This window comes from Littorina saxatilis, linkage group LG1 (genome assembly GCF_037325665.1).
Source record: "Littorina saxatilis isolate snail1 linkage group LG1, US_GU_Lsax_2.0, whole genome shotgun sequence".
Classification (NCBI taxonomy): Eukaryota; Metazoa; Mollusca; class Gastropoda; order Littorinimorpha; family Littorinidae; genus Littorina; species Littorina saxatilis.
Window position 1 is genome coordinate 49,934,587 of NC_090245.1, and position 16,068 is coordinate 49,950,654.

At 39.5% G+C, this 16,068-nt stretch overlaps 6 non-coding genes across 6 annotated transcripts; all 6 read left to right on the forward strand.

The window, feature by feature from the left end:
• Positions 1-3,756: 3,756 nt before the first annotated feature.
• On the forward strand, positions 3,757-3,828 carry Trnat-cgu (transfer RNA threonine (anticodon CGU)). The gene has a single exon. It is a non-coding gene; the product is annotated as a tRNA-Thr (tRNA).
• A 357-nt stretch (positions 3,829-4,185) lies between these two features.
• Positions 4,186-4,257, forward strand: Trnat-cgu (transfer RNA threonine (anticodon CGU)). The gene has a single exon. It is a non-coding gene; the product is annotated as a tRNA-Thr (tRNA).
• A 538-nt stretch (positions 4,258-4,795) lies between these two features.
• Trnat-cgu (transfer RNA threonine (anticodon CGU)) lies at positions 4,796-4,867 on the forward strand. Its single transcript has one exon. It is a non-coding gene; the product is annotated as a tRNA-Thr (tRNA).
• A 3,929-nt stretch (positions 4,868-8,796) lies between these two features.
• Positions 8,797-8,868, forward strand: Trnat-cgu (transfer RNA threonine (anticodon CGU)). Its single transcript has one exon. It is a non-coding gene; the product is annotated as a tRNA-Thr (tRNA).
• Positions 8,869-10,392: 1,524 nt separating this feature from the next.
• On the forward strand, positions 10,393-10,464 carry Trnat-cgu (transfer RNA threonine (anticodon CGU)). Its single transcript has one exon. It is a non-coding gene; the product is annotated as a tRNA-Thr (tRNA).
• An 868-nt stretch (positions 10,465-11,332) lies between these two features.
• Positions 11,333-11,404, forward strand: Trnat-cgu (transfer RNA threonine (anticodon CGU)). Its single transcript has one exon. It is a non-coding gene; the product is annotated as a tRNA-Thr (tRNA).
• Positions 11,405-16,068: the final 4,664 nt, after the last annotated feature.

The window sequence follows — 16,068 nt, forward strand, 5'->3', positions numbered from 1 at the left end:
ACTTTTAATGTGTACCCCCTTTTAAAGACCGTCGCGCGTTCCCTACAGATGAACATTTATTAAAACAAGACTTTCTGAGCAAATATTAGATTTGTCCCGTATTCTATGTAAGTGGAAATGACAACAAAAAAAACCACTTTCTGACCTTGCCACTTTTAAGACAAGCCTTATTGGTGAAAATTAAAACAAGACTTTCTGAGGTAGCCACCCGTGGGTCGATTCCGTAAAACCCGAATTTTTGATACACTCTTTAAAGGCTGTCGCACATTCTTTGTGAGGAGAACATTCAAACAACTTGACTGAACTGCACTGGAAGAGAAAGAAAAAAAAAAATCAAATTAGAGATCCTGGCACAAACCGTCTGCGTGGCATTAGCAGAGATCATCTATCAAGGTGACCTTGTTTCTCTGACAGTTAGACAGTGTTTCACGTGCAAACTCACATCCTGTCCCGTCAGTGCTGGCTTGATTACAGTGACGGGATTTTATGTTCCTGTTTCGCCGACGTGTCAACATGGCTTTCGCCTTGTTTCTTGTTTGTTGAATGTGTTTAAACACCACTTGTTTCGGCGCCTGGGCTTGACGGTGAGCGATACCTGGGTACGAGGGTTGACGGTTACAAAGTTGTGTCTTATTTGCCCCTCCTGTTTGATTATTTGCTGTTGCCGGGCTCATTGTTTTCCTACCCATCTCTCAAGTCGCTGTTGGTTTAGCCGCGAGTGCCACTGGTACGGTTAAATACGATCAGTCATCGAGGCTAGGTGTCCCGTAACTGAGTTTCCCTGTTGCAGAAGGCAGGACGTTTGCAGGGGAATACTATCGCTGGAAGTTGTCTCTGTCTTCACTTTCGCGGTATCACGTGTGACTAAAGTGAAAATGTGATTTAGAAGTAAACGTGACTTTAAATTGCACTTTTTTTTAAAGAGAGAGACGCAGACGCAGAGAGAGAGTGAGAGAGAGAGAGAGAGAGAGAGAGAGAGAGAGGGTGGAGAGAGAGAGAGAGAGAGAGAGAGAGAGAGGGAGAGAGAGAGAGAGAGAGAGAGAGAGAGAGAGAGAGAGAGAGAGAGAGAGAGAGAGAGAGAGAGAGAGAGAGAGAATGACAAATTCTTTATTTACGAGGGTAGTGGCATAAGCAAACAGTTGCTTTTTTACATCCAGCCCTTGCCCATGGGAGGGTTTAATCCAATGATAATACGTTTTAAACATGTTGGAATATCAATTAAAGAAGTAATAAAACAAACGATGAACAAGCAAACGATAAAAAACAACAACAAAAAATAAAAAAAATATAAAAAACAAAAAGAGAGAGATAGAGAGAGAGGGGAGAGAGAGTGGAGAGGGAGAGAGAGAGAGAGAGAGAGAGAGAGAGAGAGAGAGAGAGAGAGAGAGAGAGAGAGAGAGAGAGAGAGAGAGAGAGAGAGAGAGAGAGAGAGAGGAAGGATACGTCAATAAAATATGTATATATGTACTCCTATATACTAATATGAGTTTAATAGTTTCAGTATGCCAGACTATGCATGACGTTCTTCCGTCAAAGCTCCCGCATGAAATATACCTACGTCAAGGTAGAATCTATGCAAGCATAACGACATTTTGTTGATCAGTAGGCGTGTGTAATTACATCCCTGAGAAAAGCTTGCATGAAAATGACCGATCCCTGCAGTAATCAACCCAGCGATGCGGACGTGCATGCATGCATACAGCGGCGTCACACACTTGCACAAACTCGGGTTGCTTTAACCCTTTCTCTGCATGCGAACGGCAGTCGCCGGCGCACAAACCCCAGACTTTAACCCTTTCTCCGCCAACCAGTCGTCCCGAACAATGCCCCGAAAGTAAACAGGGCGAGAGTGTGCATTGAGAAGCTGAAGCATTATTAATTTCACGCCTCGGTTAAGCACGGGAAGCCCTCTCAAGGGACGTCGTTTTACCTCTCGCGTGGCGACCATTCCAGTTAGTGCCTGGTTAATCAGGGCCTGCCATTGACTAAGCCAGAGTAATGCGGATTTTACAACACACGCTAGGGAAGAGCGCACAAAGGGACTCTTCATCTCCGGTACACGGTCCACTCAACTCCACTAAGGCGCCGTAAACCAACCCCGTTGCACTAGTCGCAAGAGTGCTTTGACTGCAGCAAGGTAATGCCGATTTTACAACGCGGAAAGTCACTGGTTTGAGATTAGGCCTGGGTTTTTGTTTGTCCTGGAAGTGTCGCATTGCAGACCGTGTCTTTTTGGTCTCTGCACAGAAGGTGATAATCATCATTAACAAGTGTAAGGAAATGTCAACATACAAGACATTTTGATTAGCGGCGGTAATGATGGGCCAATATCGTGGCAGTCAGGACTATAACCAACCCACCCCACGCCTCTCCACCCCGAAAAAAAGTTAGGAGAGGAAGATTAAGTTTAGATAGTTCACTATATAGCTTGGTGCTTTAGTTTTTTTTTCGTTCCTTGACCGCTGTTTGCAAACTGGTGACTGCTCCCTGACGACCGATGTGATTATTTTATTTTGTGTCTACTTACTCATTTTGAAGTTTAGATGATAATGATGATTCATCGGTATTAATTTCATGGGCATATTTCTCACAACTTCGAGCTGCTTGCAGCCTATTTGTGAATTGTAATCAACCGACCGCTTTTTCCAGAGCGGTACACACACACAATTCTCATTGACACAACGACAATGACATTGTGCATCTCCAATTGGAAACATGCCAAAACAACGACAACAAAGAAGAAAACAAAGAAACAAACGAACAAACGAACAAACAAACGAACGAACAAACAAACAAACAAACAAACAAACAAACAAGCAAACAAACAAACAAACAAACAACGAACAGACTCACAAACAGACTCACAAACAGACTCACAAACAAACAAACAAACAAACAAACGAACAAAGAAACAAAGAAACAAACGAACGAACGAACGAACGAACGAAAGAACGAACGAACAAACGAACAAACAAACAAACAAACAAACAAACAAACAAACAAACAAACAAACAAACAAACAAACAAACAAACATACAGACTCACAAACAGACTCACAAACAGACTCACAAACAGACTCACAAACAAACAAACAAACACACAAACAAACAAACAAACAAACACACACACACACACACAAACAAACAAACAAACAAACAAACAAACAAACAAACAAACAGACGGACAAAAGATAAAACAACAACACCAAATCGACACGTTTTGACTCTTTACATGCTAGCCTGCTTTGCTAGATGATTAGTATATGAGCTGCAGATAGGTTACAGTCATACACGAGAAGGGGAGAGCTTAAACAACAATGTCGTTTTAAATGTTACCGGAACTTGACATTAGCGTTTGATTAAACAACAATGGAAGAATGCAGCAGAAATTTTTTTAACAAAGCATTCAGTTAAAACAACTTGACCAAGGAATAAAGTTTGTTACTGCCGTCGAAATGAAGGGATCAACATAACCTATAAAGTGAGACTTATCAGAAGTTGTAGGTCAGAAGAAACATCGTCTTATCAGCTTTGGTGATATAAATACACTATAGCATTGTTCAGCTTTGATCGAGCAACACACGCACAATCTACGCTCATAGACGGTTGAAGAGTTCAGATTAGAAGGGATGCTGTGAAAAGTTAGGTATAGGATGAAATGTATTGATTTTTTTCTCCAGTGGTTTACTGGGGAGTACAACTTTCAGCGGCAGGGTTTTTGTTACAATAATTCTCTATACTATCGAACTGAGTAACAGCCTCGATGGCCAAGTGGTAAGGCGTCGGTCTCGTAAACCGAAGATCCAGGGTTCGATCCCCTGCCGGGGCATTGTTTTTTTTCCATTTGCTAAGCGAAAAGTCACGATAACTTAGTGCTTTTTGGGACATTTACTATTTCTGTTTATATATATAGCAACAGCAGACTGTATGTAACCTGAACCCATTAATTTAATTGTTACTTTTGTAAGTTTTCTCGGTGTTTATTTGTCTGCTGTGTTTCTTCATTTTTTTCATTCTGCAGTTCAGATAAGTCTACTTCAATTGATTATCTTCATCCACTGTATGAGATTAAACATGGCATTCTTTATTAAGAATAAGTTGGACCATATTTCACCCAGCTGTACAACTTTCGCCGGCAGCGTTGTTGTTATTTTGATTCTCTTGTAATGAATGGTTAATATACACAGCCTCGATGGCCAAGTGGTAAGGCGTCGGTCTCGTAAACCGAAGATCCAGGGTTCGATCCCCTGCCGGGGCATGGATTTTTTCTTTTGCTAATCAAAAAGTCACGATAATGTAGTGCTTTCGGGGACATTTACTATTTCTGTGTATATATATATTGCAACGGCAAACTGTAACCGCAACCCATTTGTTTACTTTTGTAACTTTTTTCTCTTTGTTTATCCATCAACAGTTTCTTCATATTTTCATTCTGCAGTTCAGTTCAGTCTACTACAATTGATTATCTTCATCCACTGTATGAGATTAAACATGGCATTCTTTATTAAGAATAAGTTGGTACATATGACACCCTACTGCATCCTGACCTCAGGTCAAAATGAGTTCGGCTCATTCTATCCCTGACAGGATGCCTTGGTTTTCCTTGTCTGGCGAGGAAATCGATAATTTATATATTTAGATCTTTTCGTAATGTGTTATTGATATATGGATTCGCGCCGTCGACTATAACTGAAACATTTTACTTTTTTCAATTCCCATGCCTGGTTATTGGGCAGTACAACTTTCAGCGGCAGCGGTTTCTTTGTGTTATTATTCTTATTCATGTTATTATATCAGCCTCGATGGCCAAGTGGTAAGGCGTCGGTCTCGTAAACCGAAGATCCAGGGTTCGATCCCCTTCCGCGGCATGGTCAAGTTTTGACTAAATATTTTAACATCGAGGTGGAATCGAAACGAGGGTCGTGGGTGTATGTGCGTGTGTGTGTGTCTGTGTGTGTGTGTGTGTGTGTGTAGAGCGATTCAGACTAAACTACTGGACCGATCTTTATGAAATTTGACATGAGAGTTCCTGGGTATGAAATCCCCGAACGTTTTTTTCATTTTTTTGATAAATGTCTTTGATGACGTCATATCCGGCTTTTCGTGAAAGTTGAGGCGGCACTGTCACGCCCTCATTTTTCAACCAAATTGGTTGAAATTTTGGTCAAGTAATCTTCGACGAAGTCCGGACTTCGGTATTGCATTTCAGCTTGGTGGCTTAAAAATTAATGAATGACTTTGGTCATTAAAAATCTGAAAATTGTAAAAAAAAATAACAATTTATAAAACGATCCAAATTTACGTTTATCTTATTCTCCATCATTTGCTAATTCCAAAAACATATAAATATGTTATATTCGGATTAAAAACAAGCTCTGAAAATTAAATATATAAAAATTATTATCAAAATTAAATTGTCGAAATCAATTTAAAAACACTTTCATCTTATTCCTTGTCGGTTCCTGATTCCAAAAACATATAGATATGATATGTTTGGATTAAAAACACGCTCAGAAAGTTAAAACAAAGAGAGGTACAGAAAAGCGTGCTATCCTTCTTAGCGCAACTACTACCCCGCTCTTCTTGTCAATTTCACTGCCTTTGCCATGAGCGGTGGACTGACGATGCTACGAGTATACGGTCTTGCTGAAAAATGGCATTGCGTTCAGTTTCATTCTGTGAGTTCCACAGCTACTTGACTAAATATTGTATTTTCGCCTTACGCGACTTGTTTTTATTTGCTAAGCGAAAAGCCACGGTAATTTAGGGCTTGGGGATATTTACTATATCTGTGTATAGCAACGGCATATATTCACACTGTAACCTAAACCCATTTTTTTACTTTTGTCACCTCTTCTCTGTGTTCATCCCTCAACTGCTTATTTTGATACCTTCTGCAGTTTATATTGGTCTACTTCGATTGAGTATCTTGCCCCAAGGTATGAGATTAAACATGGCATTCTCTATAAGGAAAAACTTGGTACATATGTGGGTGCGTCTCAGAATCTCGTCCTCTGTTTGTGACATTATCACCAAAAGTAAAATCTTCCCAGAAAACTTTGATAATACTATTTACACACTTCTCAGGGTGTACCTTTTCAGTTTAAACAAGAAAAAATATAACATTGCCTTTAGTTTGCCATATGTTGAGCATTATTTGGACCATGTGTGCAAAATCACCCGTGTAACATGGAAAAAATAAAAGACAAAAAAACTGCATTTATAAGGCTGAAAACGACTTTTATTCAGTTATTATTGTTGAATCACAAGCCATTATAGAGTTCAATATGAAATGACTACATGCAAACAACAAAATAATGTTTTTTTCAATGTTCAATGCATTCGTCAAAATTTCAATACAAAAATGAAAATTAATTAATGATATCCTGATCAGAACATGTTGATACATGGCATTCATTCAGTCTTATTGACATTTAACCTTCACAATAGCATATATACAAATATTTGTTGCTCTAAGACAAAATGTTAGAAAGTTATCCCAAAAGAATGCAAAATGGTCACCGATGTAACATGGAAACATCACTTTTGTAACAAAGAAACGGTTATGCTTTTTCCCACAAACTTTACTAAATGAAGCTGATTTTGCAACCAGATTCTTCTTAGGTAAAATGCCAAACACTAAAACAGGAACAGAAAGAAAAAAAGCTGGAAAAAATCAAGAAAACTTTGCCCCAAAAAAGAGAAACATTAATGAAAAGTTCATCACCGACGTAACTCGGAAACGAACAACCAGACATGTATTATAAGGTTTGACATGAAGAATGCAAATGTTCAAAAGTGGTTCATTCAATTGTTAAGACAATAAACCAAAGGCATTGGTTACATATAGAACAGTTGCCACTTGCAGTTAATTAATTTATTTTAAAAGAAATAATGCCCCCTGGCATTGAAGGTGGGGTCACGAATCATGGTTGCATCAGATGCAGGGACTAAGGAAATATCATCGATCCCTGGAAAGCAATAGTAGTTCCCCTCCGGTTTCCTTCGAAGGAACGGTACCACCAGTTCATCAGGTCGAATCTCTTGCATCTGAAACATGCAAGTACCAGCGATTTCAACCAAAGATTGATGCAATATGTGTACTAGTTTCACTAACATGAATTTTGTTTGATGTCTATCAAGATTTTGATGCATCCACATTCACTGGCTAAAAACAAAATAAAGTAATTATTTTGTTCAGACTTACCATTCCATTGAACATACAACTTTTACAATTAAAGAAAACATTGACACTTACCGTTCCTTTAAATGGATTTCGGAAATTTAATTTTGATCATAATTTTTTATATTTTTAATTTTCAGAGCTTGTTTTTAATCCAAATATAACATATTTATATGTTTTTGGAATCAAGAAATGATGTAAAATAAGATGAACGTAAATGTGGATCGTTTTATAAAAAAAAAAATTATTACAATTTTTAATGGCCAAAGTCATTAATTAATTTTTAAGCCACCAAGCTGAAATGCAATACCGAAGTCCGGCCTTCGTCGAAGATTGCTTTACAAAAATTTCAATCAATTTAATTGAAAAATGAGGGTGTGACAGTGCCGCCTCAACTTTTACAAAAAGCCGGATATGACGTCATCAAAAGTATTTGTCGAAAAAAAGAAAAAAACGTCCGGGGATATCATACCCAGGAACTCTCATGTCAAATTTCATAAAGATCGGTCAAGTAGTTTAGTCTGAATCGCTCTACACACACACACGCACAGACAGACAGACACACACACACACATACACCATGACCCTCGTTTCGATTCCCCCTCTATGTTAAAACATTTAGTCAAGTTTTGACCAGGTGAAATCGAAAGAAAAACTATTATTAACAAATGTTTAGCCTAATTTTTCACTTCATAGAATATCATAGCAGCAAAAACTCACCTTTTCTCAAGAACCTGGGGTGTTGATCACTGTCGTAACAAAATCACAGACTTCGGAAACATTCTCGAAATCTTTCTTCGCTGCTGGAAGCTGAACTATTTCTCTCTGTAACTGCGCATGCGTAGTCACCCGCACCTCTAAGTCACTACACGCAAAATAGTTCTAATCTTTCTTCAAAACTCTGAACATTATTTGCAAAACCGTTCACCATCGTAACTGAATTTTGAAGAAGCATGTCATATTGCGCAACTTTCAACTTAGTTTGCAGATGCAATTTTGAGAAAATAATACTTAAATAACATTTAGCTTAGCGATGTTCTATGCCCTTTCATGTCTAGATCGTGTTGAAGATGAATATGCAAATTCTAAAGTTCAAATGTAGGACTTGTTGCTGTTGCACGCGTGCGGAAACCTATGTTACGACAGTGATGGCAAACTTTCAAGCGATTAATTTCGTTTAAAAAAACAATTCTGTGGACAAAATAACATTTCAACTGTCAAGTACACTTAAACCAAACACACATAACAAGAATAGCAGTCCTTGGACATTCTAAACGATTCTTGTAGTGAGGTGCAAAACTAGTTGATGGTTCATGTCACATATCAGACCTCCATTTTTCACGCATTTAATCATTTCTTTCGCAAAACAACCTTCATAATAATCATGCAAAATACTCAGTTTTGTTTGTACTATTTCTTTATTCATTTTACTTCTCAAAAATACCAATATCATGATTTAAAATTCAGTATGTTTCAATTGTGGGCTAATTTGATTATGGCACACACAAAAGGATCAGTTTCTGAGACGCACCCATATGGTAACCCACTGTATAACTTTCGGCGGCAGCGTTCTTGTTATCCACATTGTCTTGTAATGAATGGTCAATTTACACAGCCTCGATGGCCAAGTGGTAAGGCGTCGGTCTCGTAAACCGAAGATCCAGGGTTCGATCCCCTGCCGGGGCATGGATTTTTTTCATTTGCTAATCAAAGAGTCACGATAATTTATTGCTTTTGGGGACATTCACTATATTTCTGTGTATATATAGCAACGGCAGACAGTAACCGGAACCCATTTTTTGTACTTTTGTAACTTTTTATTTGTGTTTATCTATCTACTGGGTTTCTTCATTTTTGTCAGTAATTCTGCAGTTCAGACTGATCAGTCTATACTTCAATTGATTATCTTCATCCACGATATGAGAATAAACATGGCATTCTTTATTAAGAATAAGTTGGTACATGTATATGGCACCCTACTGTACAACTTTCGGCGGCAGCGTTGTTGTTATCCTGATTCTCTTTTGATGAATGATTCATTAATGATTTTCCTCTCCGGTGGTTTACTGGGCAGTACAACTTTCAGCGGCAGCGTTTTTACATTTAGTCAAGTTTTGACTAAATGTTTTAACATAGAGGGGGGAATCGAGACGAGGGTCGTGGTGTATGTGTGTCTGTCTGTCTGTCTGTCTGTGTGTGTGTGTGTAGAGCGTTTCAGACCAAACTACTGGACCGATCTTTATGAAATTTGACATGAGAGTTCCTGGGTATGATATCCTCAGACATTTTTTTCATTGTTTTGATAAATGTCTTTGATGACGTCATATCCGGCTTTTCGTGAAAGTTGAGGCGGCACTGTCACGCTCTCATTTTTCAACCAAATTGGTTGAAATTTTGGTCAAGTAATCTCCGACAAAGCCCGGACTTCGGTATTGCATTTCAGCTTGGTGGCTTAAAAATTAATTAATGACTTTTGTCATTAAAAATCTGAAAATTGTAATTAAAATTATTTTTTTTATAAAACGATCCAAATTTACGTTCATTTTATTCTTCATAATTTTTTGATTCCAAAAACATATAAATATTTTATATTCGGATTAAAAACAAGGTCTGAAAATTAAATATATAAAAATTATTATCAAAATCAAATTTCCGAAATCGATTTAAAAACACTTTCATCTTATTTCTTGTCGGTTCCTGATTCCAAAAACATATAGATATGATATGTTTGGATTAAAAACACGCTCAGAAAGTTAAAACGAAGAGAGGTACAGAAAAGCGTGCTATCCTTCTCAGCGCAACTACTACCCCGCTCTTCTTGTCAATTTCACTGCCTTGGTCACGAGCGGTGGACTGACGATGCTACGAGTATACGGTCTTGCTGAAAAATTGCATTGCGTTCAGTTTCATTCTGTGAGTTCGACAGCTTGACTAAATGTTGTTATTTCGCCTTACGCGACTTGTTTTCATTTGCGATGCAAAAAGTCACGATGATTTAGGACTTTTGGGGACATTTACTATATTTCTGTGTATATATATAGCAACGGCAGACTGTAACCGAAACCCATTTGTTTTACTTTTGTAACTTTTTATCTGTGTTTATCTATCTACTGTGTTTCTTCATTTTGTGCAGTAATTCTGCAGTTCAGACTGATCAGTCTACTCCATCCACGGTATGAGAATAAACATACTATACGCATTTTATTATCAGCCTCGATGGCCAAGTGGTAAGGCGTCGGTCTCGTAAACCGAAGATCCAGGGTTCGATCCCCTGCCGTGGCATGAATTGATTTTTCATTTGCTATGCAAAAAGTCACGATGATTTTGGACTTTTGGGGACATTTACTATATTTCTGTGTATATGTACCAACGGCAGACTGTAACCGGAACCCATTTTTTTACTTTTGTAACCGTTTCTCTTTGTTTATCTATCTACTGTGTTTCTTCATTTTTTCAGTAATTCTGCAGTTCAGACTGATCAGTCTAATTCAACTGATTATCTTCATCTACGGTATGGGATAAAATATGGCATTCTTTATTAAGAATAAGTTGGTACATATATGGCACCCCATTGTACAACTGTCGGTGGCAGCATTGTTCTTATCTGATTCTCTTTTTAATGAATGGTTAATTAATGATTTTCCTCTCCAGTGGTTCAGTGGGCAGTAAAACTTTTAGCGGCAGCGGTTTTTTTCTTTTGTTATTCTTTTTCTAGTTATACTATCAGCCTCGATGGCCAAGTGGTAAGGCGTCGGTCTCGTAAACCAAAGATCCAGGGTTCGGGCCATGATTTTTTTTTAAACGTTTGCTAAGCGAAAAGTCACGAGATAATTTGGGGCTTTTGTGGACATTTGACTATTTCTGTGTACATGTATATAGCAACAGCAGACTGTAACCGGAACCCACTTTTTACTTTCGTATAACTTTTTCTCTGTGTTTATATCTCAACTGCGATTCTTCATATATATACCTTCTACCGTTCACATCAGTCTACTTCGATTTATTACCTTTACCCACGGAATGATATTAAACATGGCGTTCTCTTTTTAAAGAAAACGTTGGTACATATGGCACCCCCCACTGTACAACTTTTGGTGGCAGCGTTGTTGTTATCATCATCCCTTTTACATGACTGGTTTAAACATAAGCAGCCTCGATGGCTAAGTGGTAAGGCGTCGGTCTCGTAAACCGAAGATCCAGGGTTCGATCCCCTGCCGGGGCATAGCTTTTTACCCATTTGCAAAACGAAATATGATGGGCTTTTTTAGGGTAAGGGGGGGAGGGGGTGCCTGCGTGCGTAATTACTTCAGTGAATGCGTGTGTGTATATATATATGTGTGTGTGTGTGTTTGTGTGTGGATTTCTGTGTGCATGGGCGGGTGTGTGTGTGTGTGTGTGCGTGTGTGTGAGAGAGAGAGAGAGAGAGAGAGAGAGAGAGAGAGAGAGAGAGAGAGAGAGAGAGAGAGAGAGAGAGAGAGAGAGAGAGAGAGAGAGAGGGAGAGAGAGAGCGGTAAAGCGGATGTGGACGGCCAATTGTAGGCGGTAGGTCACATTCAAATTTTGCTCCTTTTCACTCTCACCACAATACCCTGCCTCAAAGATGTAAGGGAATCAGAGGTAAAAGATAACATCTGTATTTACTGAGTTGATTCGAGAGAAAACTTTCACAATGTAGACACCAAATATTAGCTCCCCCGTTTGCCCTTTTCCCTTTCCGAATCAAAACATCGGTGATGTGACCTTCCGACATCCCGTTGCAAGCCAAATAACAATAATTGAAAGGCTCGCAAAAACCTCTTCAAAATTCTATTCTTTATCGTGCTGACGTTTCTTTTCTTTAAACAAATAAACTCATATCAACACTGCCTGTGAAATGGCTCCCTCGCCGATGTTTATTGATGGATAAAAACCCTCGTCTTTTTACATTTAGTCAAGTTTTGACTAAATGTTTTAACATAGAGGGGGAATCGAGACGAGGGTATGTGTGTCTGTGTGTGCGTGTCTGTGTGTAGAGCGATTCAGAGTAAACTACTGGACCGATCTTTATGAAATTTGACATGAGAGTTCCTGGGTATGATATCCCCGGAAGTTTTTTCTTTTTTTCGATAAATGTCTTTGATGACGTCATATCCGACTTTTTGTAAAAGTTGAGGCAGCACTGTCACATCCTCATTTTTCAATCAAATTGATTGAAATTTTGGCCAAGCAATCTTCGACAAAGGCCGGACTTCGGTATTGCATTTCAGCTTGGTGGCTTAAAAAAAAATTAATGACTTTGGTCATTAAAAATCTGAAAATTGTAATTTTTGTTATAAAACGATCCAAATTTACGTTCATATTATTCTTCATTATTGTCTGATTCCAAAAACATATAAATATGTTATATTCGGATTAAAAACAAGCTCTCAAAATTAAAAATATAAAATTTATGATCAAAATTAAATTTCCGAAATCGATTTAAAAACAATTTCATCTTATTCCTTGTTGGTTCCTGATTCCAAAAACATATAGATATGATATGTTTGGATTAAAAACACGCTCAGAAAGTTAAAACGAAGAGAGGTACAGAAAAGCGTGCTATGCAGCACAGCGAAACCACCACCGCGCTAAACAGTCTCGTCAGTTTCACTGCGTTTTGCGCGAGCGGCGGACTACGGTCACTGAGAAAAAATGCAGTGCGTTCAGTTTCATTCTGTGAGTTCCACAGCTTGACTAAATGTAGTAATTTCGCCTTACGCGACTTGTTCAGGACTACCGTGGAATTTTAATCCCTTTCGAATTCTATGGGCCACTATTTTGGAAGAGCAAATTTATGTCAGTTTATATTTAGCATTCTTGGATAAACATTACAGCCTTTTTGAGGACACCCTTGGGATTTTTTTTTAACCCCATCGAATTCTATGGGCACTATTTTGGGGGGGTCAAAGTTATGTCAGTTTACGGATGACATCAAGAAATAATTGCCATGGGCAAACGTTTTGGTGTACAATATCAAAAACTTGGGAAATAATGTGATATGTCTTTCTTTTGCAGTAATGTAATTTTAGATTGTTGCTCCTTCTTCTTCTGCGTTCGTGTGTTGCGACTGAGAAGTACACTCGTAATTCATGAACGAGCGGGGAGCTTTTACGTTTATACCCCGCCATTTAGCATTTCCGGGGGGACGTGAATTTACCTTATTTTTGAGATTCAACGACGACAACGAGTCGACAACAACAACAACAACAACAACAACAACAACACCAACAACAACAACAACAACAACAACAACAACAACAACAACAACAACAACAACAACAACAACAACAACAACAACAACAACAACAACAACAACAACAGAAGCTGCAGCAGCACGACCGCAGCAGCCACCATCTTGCTTTCAGATTCTTAATATCAAACCAAATACTTACACAAGAAAAGAAGCGTAACAGAAAAACAGTCTCCGGAGTCCTAGAAAAATCTCAACAAAAAAAAGCAAAAAAACAAAACAAAACCAAAAGAACGAGGAAAAAAATCCCACCCCGATCGAGCCATACTGCATGCATGAGGTAAGAAGGAGAGCACACAAAAGGAGGTATTGTTTGACAAATAAAAACACGGATCCAGCATCACAAAAATAAGCGAGCTTTTGACACGCAAACACACGCTCTTTTTTCCCTCGCACCTTGGCTTGGATTCATGACCTAGGAGAGCTGCTATAGAGTTTTGGATGCTGCAAGCGACTTTTAAGGATAACGCCTATCACGCGACTCCTAAAGGCTTAACATTTTCTACAAGAAATTGTGTAATCATTGTGTAAATCACAACAGCCGCACACATACACATACTTTGACAAAACAGGCGCACACAGACGCAGACACAAACACAGACCGATAGATACAAAAACAGAGCTTGTTTATTATTTATATTGTTTTATTTTGTCTTTTTTTCCGCCAGATTTGCTGTTGTTATTTTGTCATTTTTATACATATGCTCTCAGCAATTTTCTTTTCTTTCTTTGTACTTAATAGTCATGCAACGACAAAATTAGTTAACAATATATATTTGCAGAACAATCAGAATCAAAATGCTGACGAACACTATATCTCGTAAAAAACACACATATAAAATAAAATTGTAAGTTACCATAAATATACGACAAAATTCATGCAACGAAGATGTTTGTAGTTTAAAAAAAAAAGCATTTTCGTTCTAGAATGTTATTCTCTTGCAAAAAACAGCATTCTTCTTTCATGCTTGAAGCAATTCGCTCCGTGACTTTTCGTAATGCATCCTTTCTCTTTGAAGACGTTCTCGTTCTAACTTCACGCTCTTTCATCCACGGCCTCTCAAAAGTTTACGCCGTGTGCCGAATGTCTTCAATTTATTCCATCGCACGAACAATATTTTGAACGCCCTTTTAGAGGACCAGTGACGTACGCACGCGTGCATACACACGCGCACGTGAATCACGCATGCGCGGTGCTTCCCGTCGTCCTTTGCCGCAACTCAACTCATTTCCGGCAAGGCTGACACGTGCAAGTTTGGGTGGAGCGATTGGTGCTATTGTGAAGGGGTGCTGTGTGTCATTGGGAGTGTGTGTGTGTGTGTAATTTGAAGTGTGTGTGTGTGTGTGTGTTTGTGAGTATGTGTGTGTGTGTGTGTGTGTGTGTGCTTGTTAGCCAGTGTGTGTGTGTGTGTGTGTGTGTGGATGTTTGTTAGCCAGTGTGTGTGTGTGTGACTGAGAGAGAGACTGAGAGAGAGAGAGAGAGAGAGAGAGAGAGAGAGAGAGAGAGTTTAGATTTTAAAGGCTTATGAGGTTATCAATCAATCAATCAATATGAAGCTTATATAGCGCGTATTCCGTGGGTACAGTTCTAAGCGCTTGTCGAAGAGTTGTCAACACAGGACTAACAAAGAAACTAACATCTTCAGACGGACACGAACCCTATCACACACTAGCAAACCCTGGTAAACAAACAACTGTTTAACAACAATGTACACATCAATAGCTAGGTCCAAACAAAATAATATTAAGCACAAAGAAAACACCTCTCACAGAGCACAGCACAAGAATGTCTTTTGGGGCACAACACATCACGTCGAGCATGAAAGTCGCAGCCAGCTACGGGAAGAACTGAGTCTTCAACCTACTCTTGAACGCGTCAAGAGAGGGGCTCTGGCGAAGCTCAAGCGGCAGGGAGTTCCAGACGGAGGGGCCCGCGGAGGGAAATGCACGCTGACCAGCAGATGCGAGTTTCGAGCGAGGGATGTGGAGGCGGAGAGGGTCAGCAGCAGAACGAAGGGGACGGTCGGAGGGCTGGGTGTACAGGTCCAGGGAGGATTGAAGGTACTCGGGAGCAGAGTCGTTGAGACACTTGTAGACCAGAGTGGACAGTTTGTAGGAGATTCGGGTGTTGACAGGGAGCCAGTGCAAGGAGCGAAGTAGGGGGGGTGATGTGGTCTCGCTTCGTCTTCCTCAACGTCAGCCTGGCAGCGGCGTTCTGGACTCGTTGTAGGCCATGAATGGATGAGGCGGGGAGGCCAGCCAGAAGGGAGTTGCAGTAGTCCAGACGACTGAAGATGAGGGAGACAACCAGCTTGAAACAGGCGTCGTGGGTGAGGTAGCGACGGATGGAGGCGATGCGTCGTAGGTGGAAAAAGCAGGTCTTGATGATGAAGGAGATGTGTGTCTGCATGGAGAGAGTGGAGTCGAGAAAGACGCCAAGGCTCTTGACAGCAGGGGAGAATGGAACAGTCGCGTCATCCAGCTGGAGGTCGGTCACAGTGAGGGAAGCAATCTTCTGTCGTGTTCCAACGAGAAGGGCCTCCGTCTTCTCACTGTCTCAGGTTATCTGGTTTTTCAAGATATTGCGTTGCCGCCTAACCTTTCCTGTTGTACTGAGA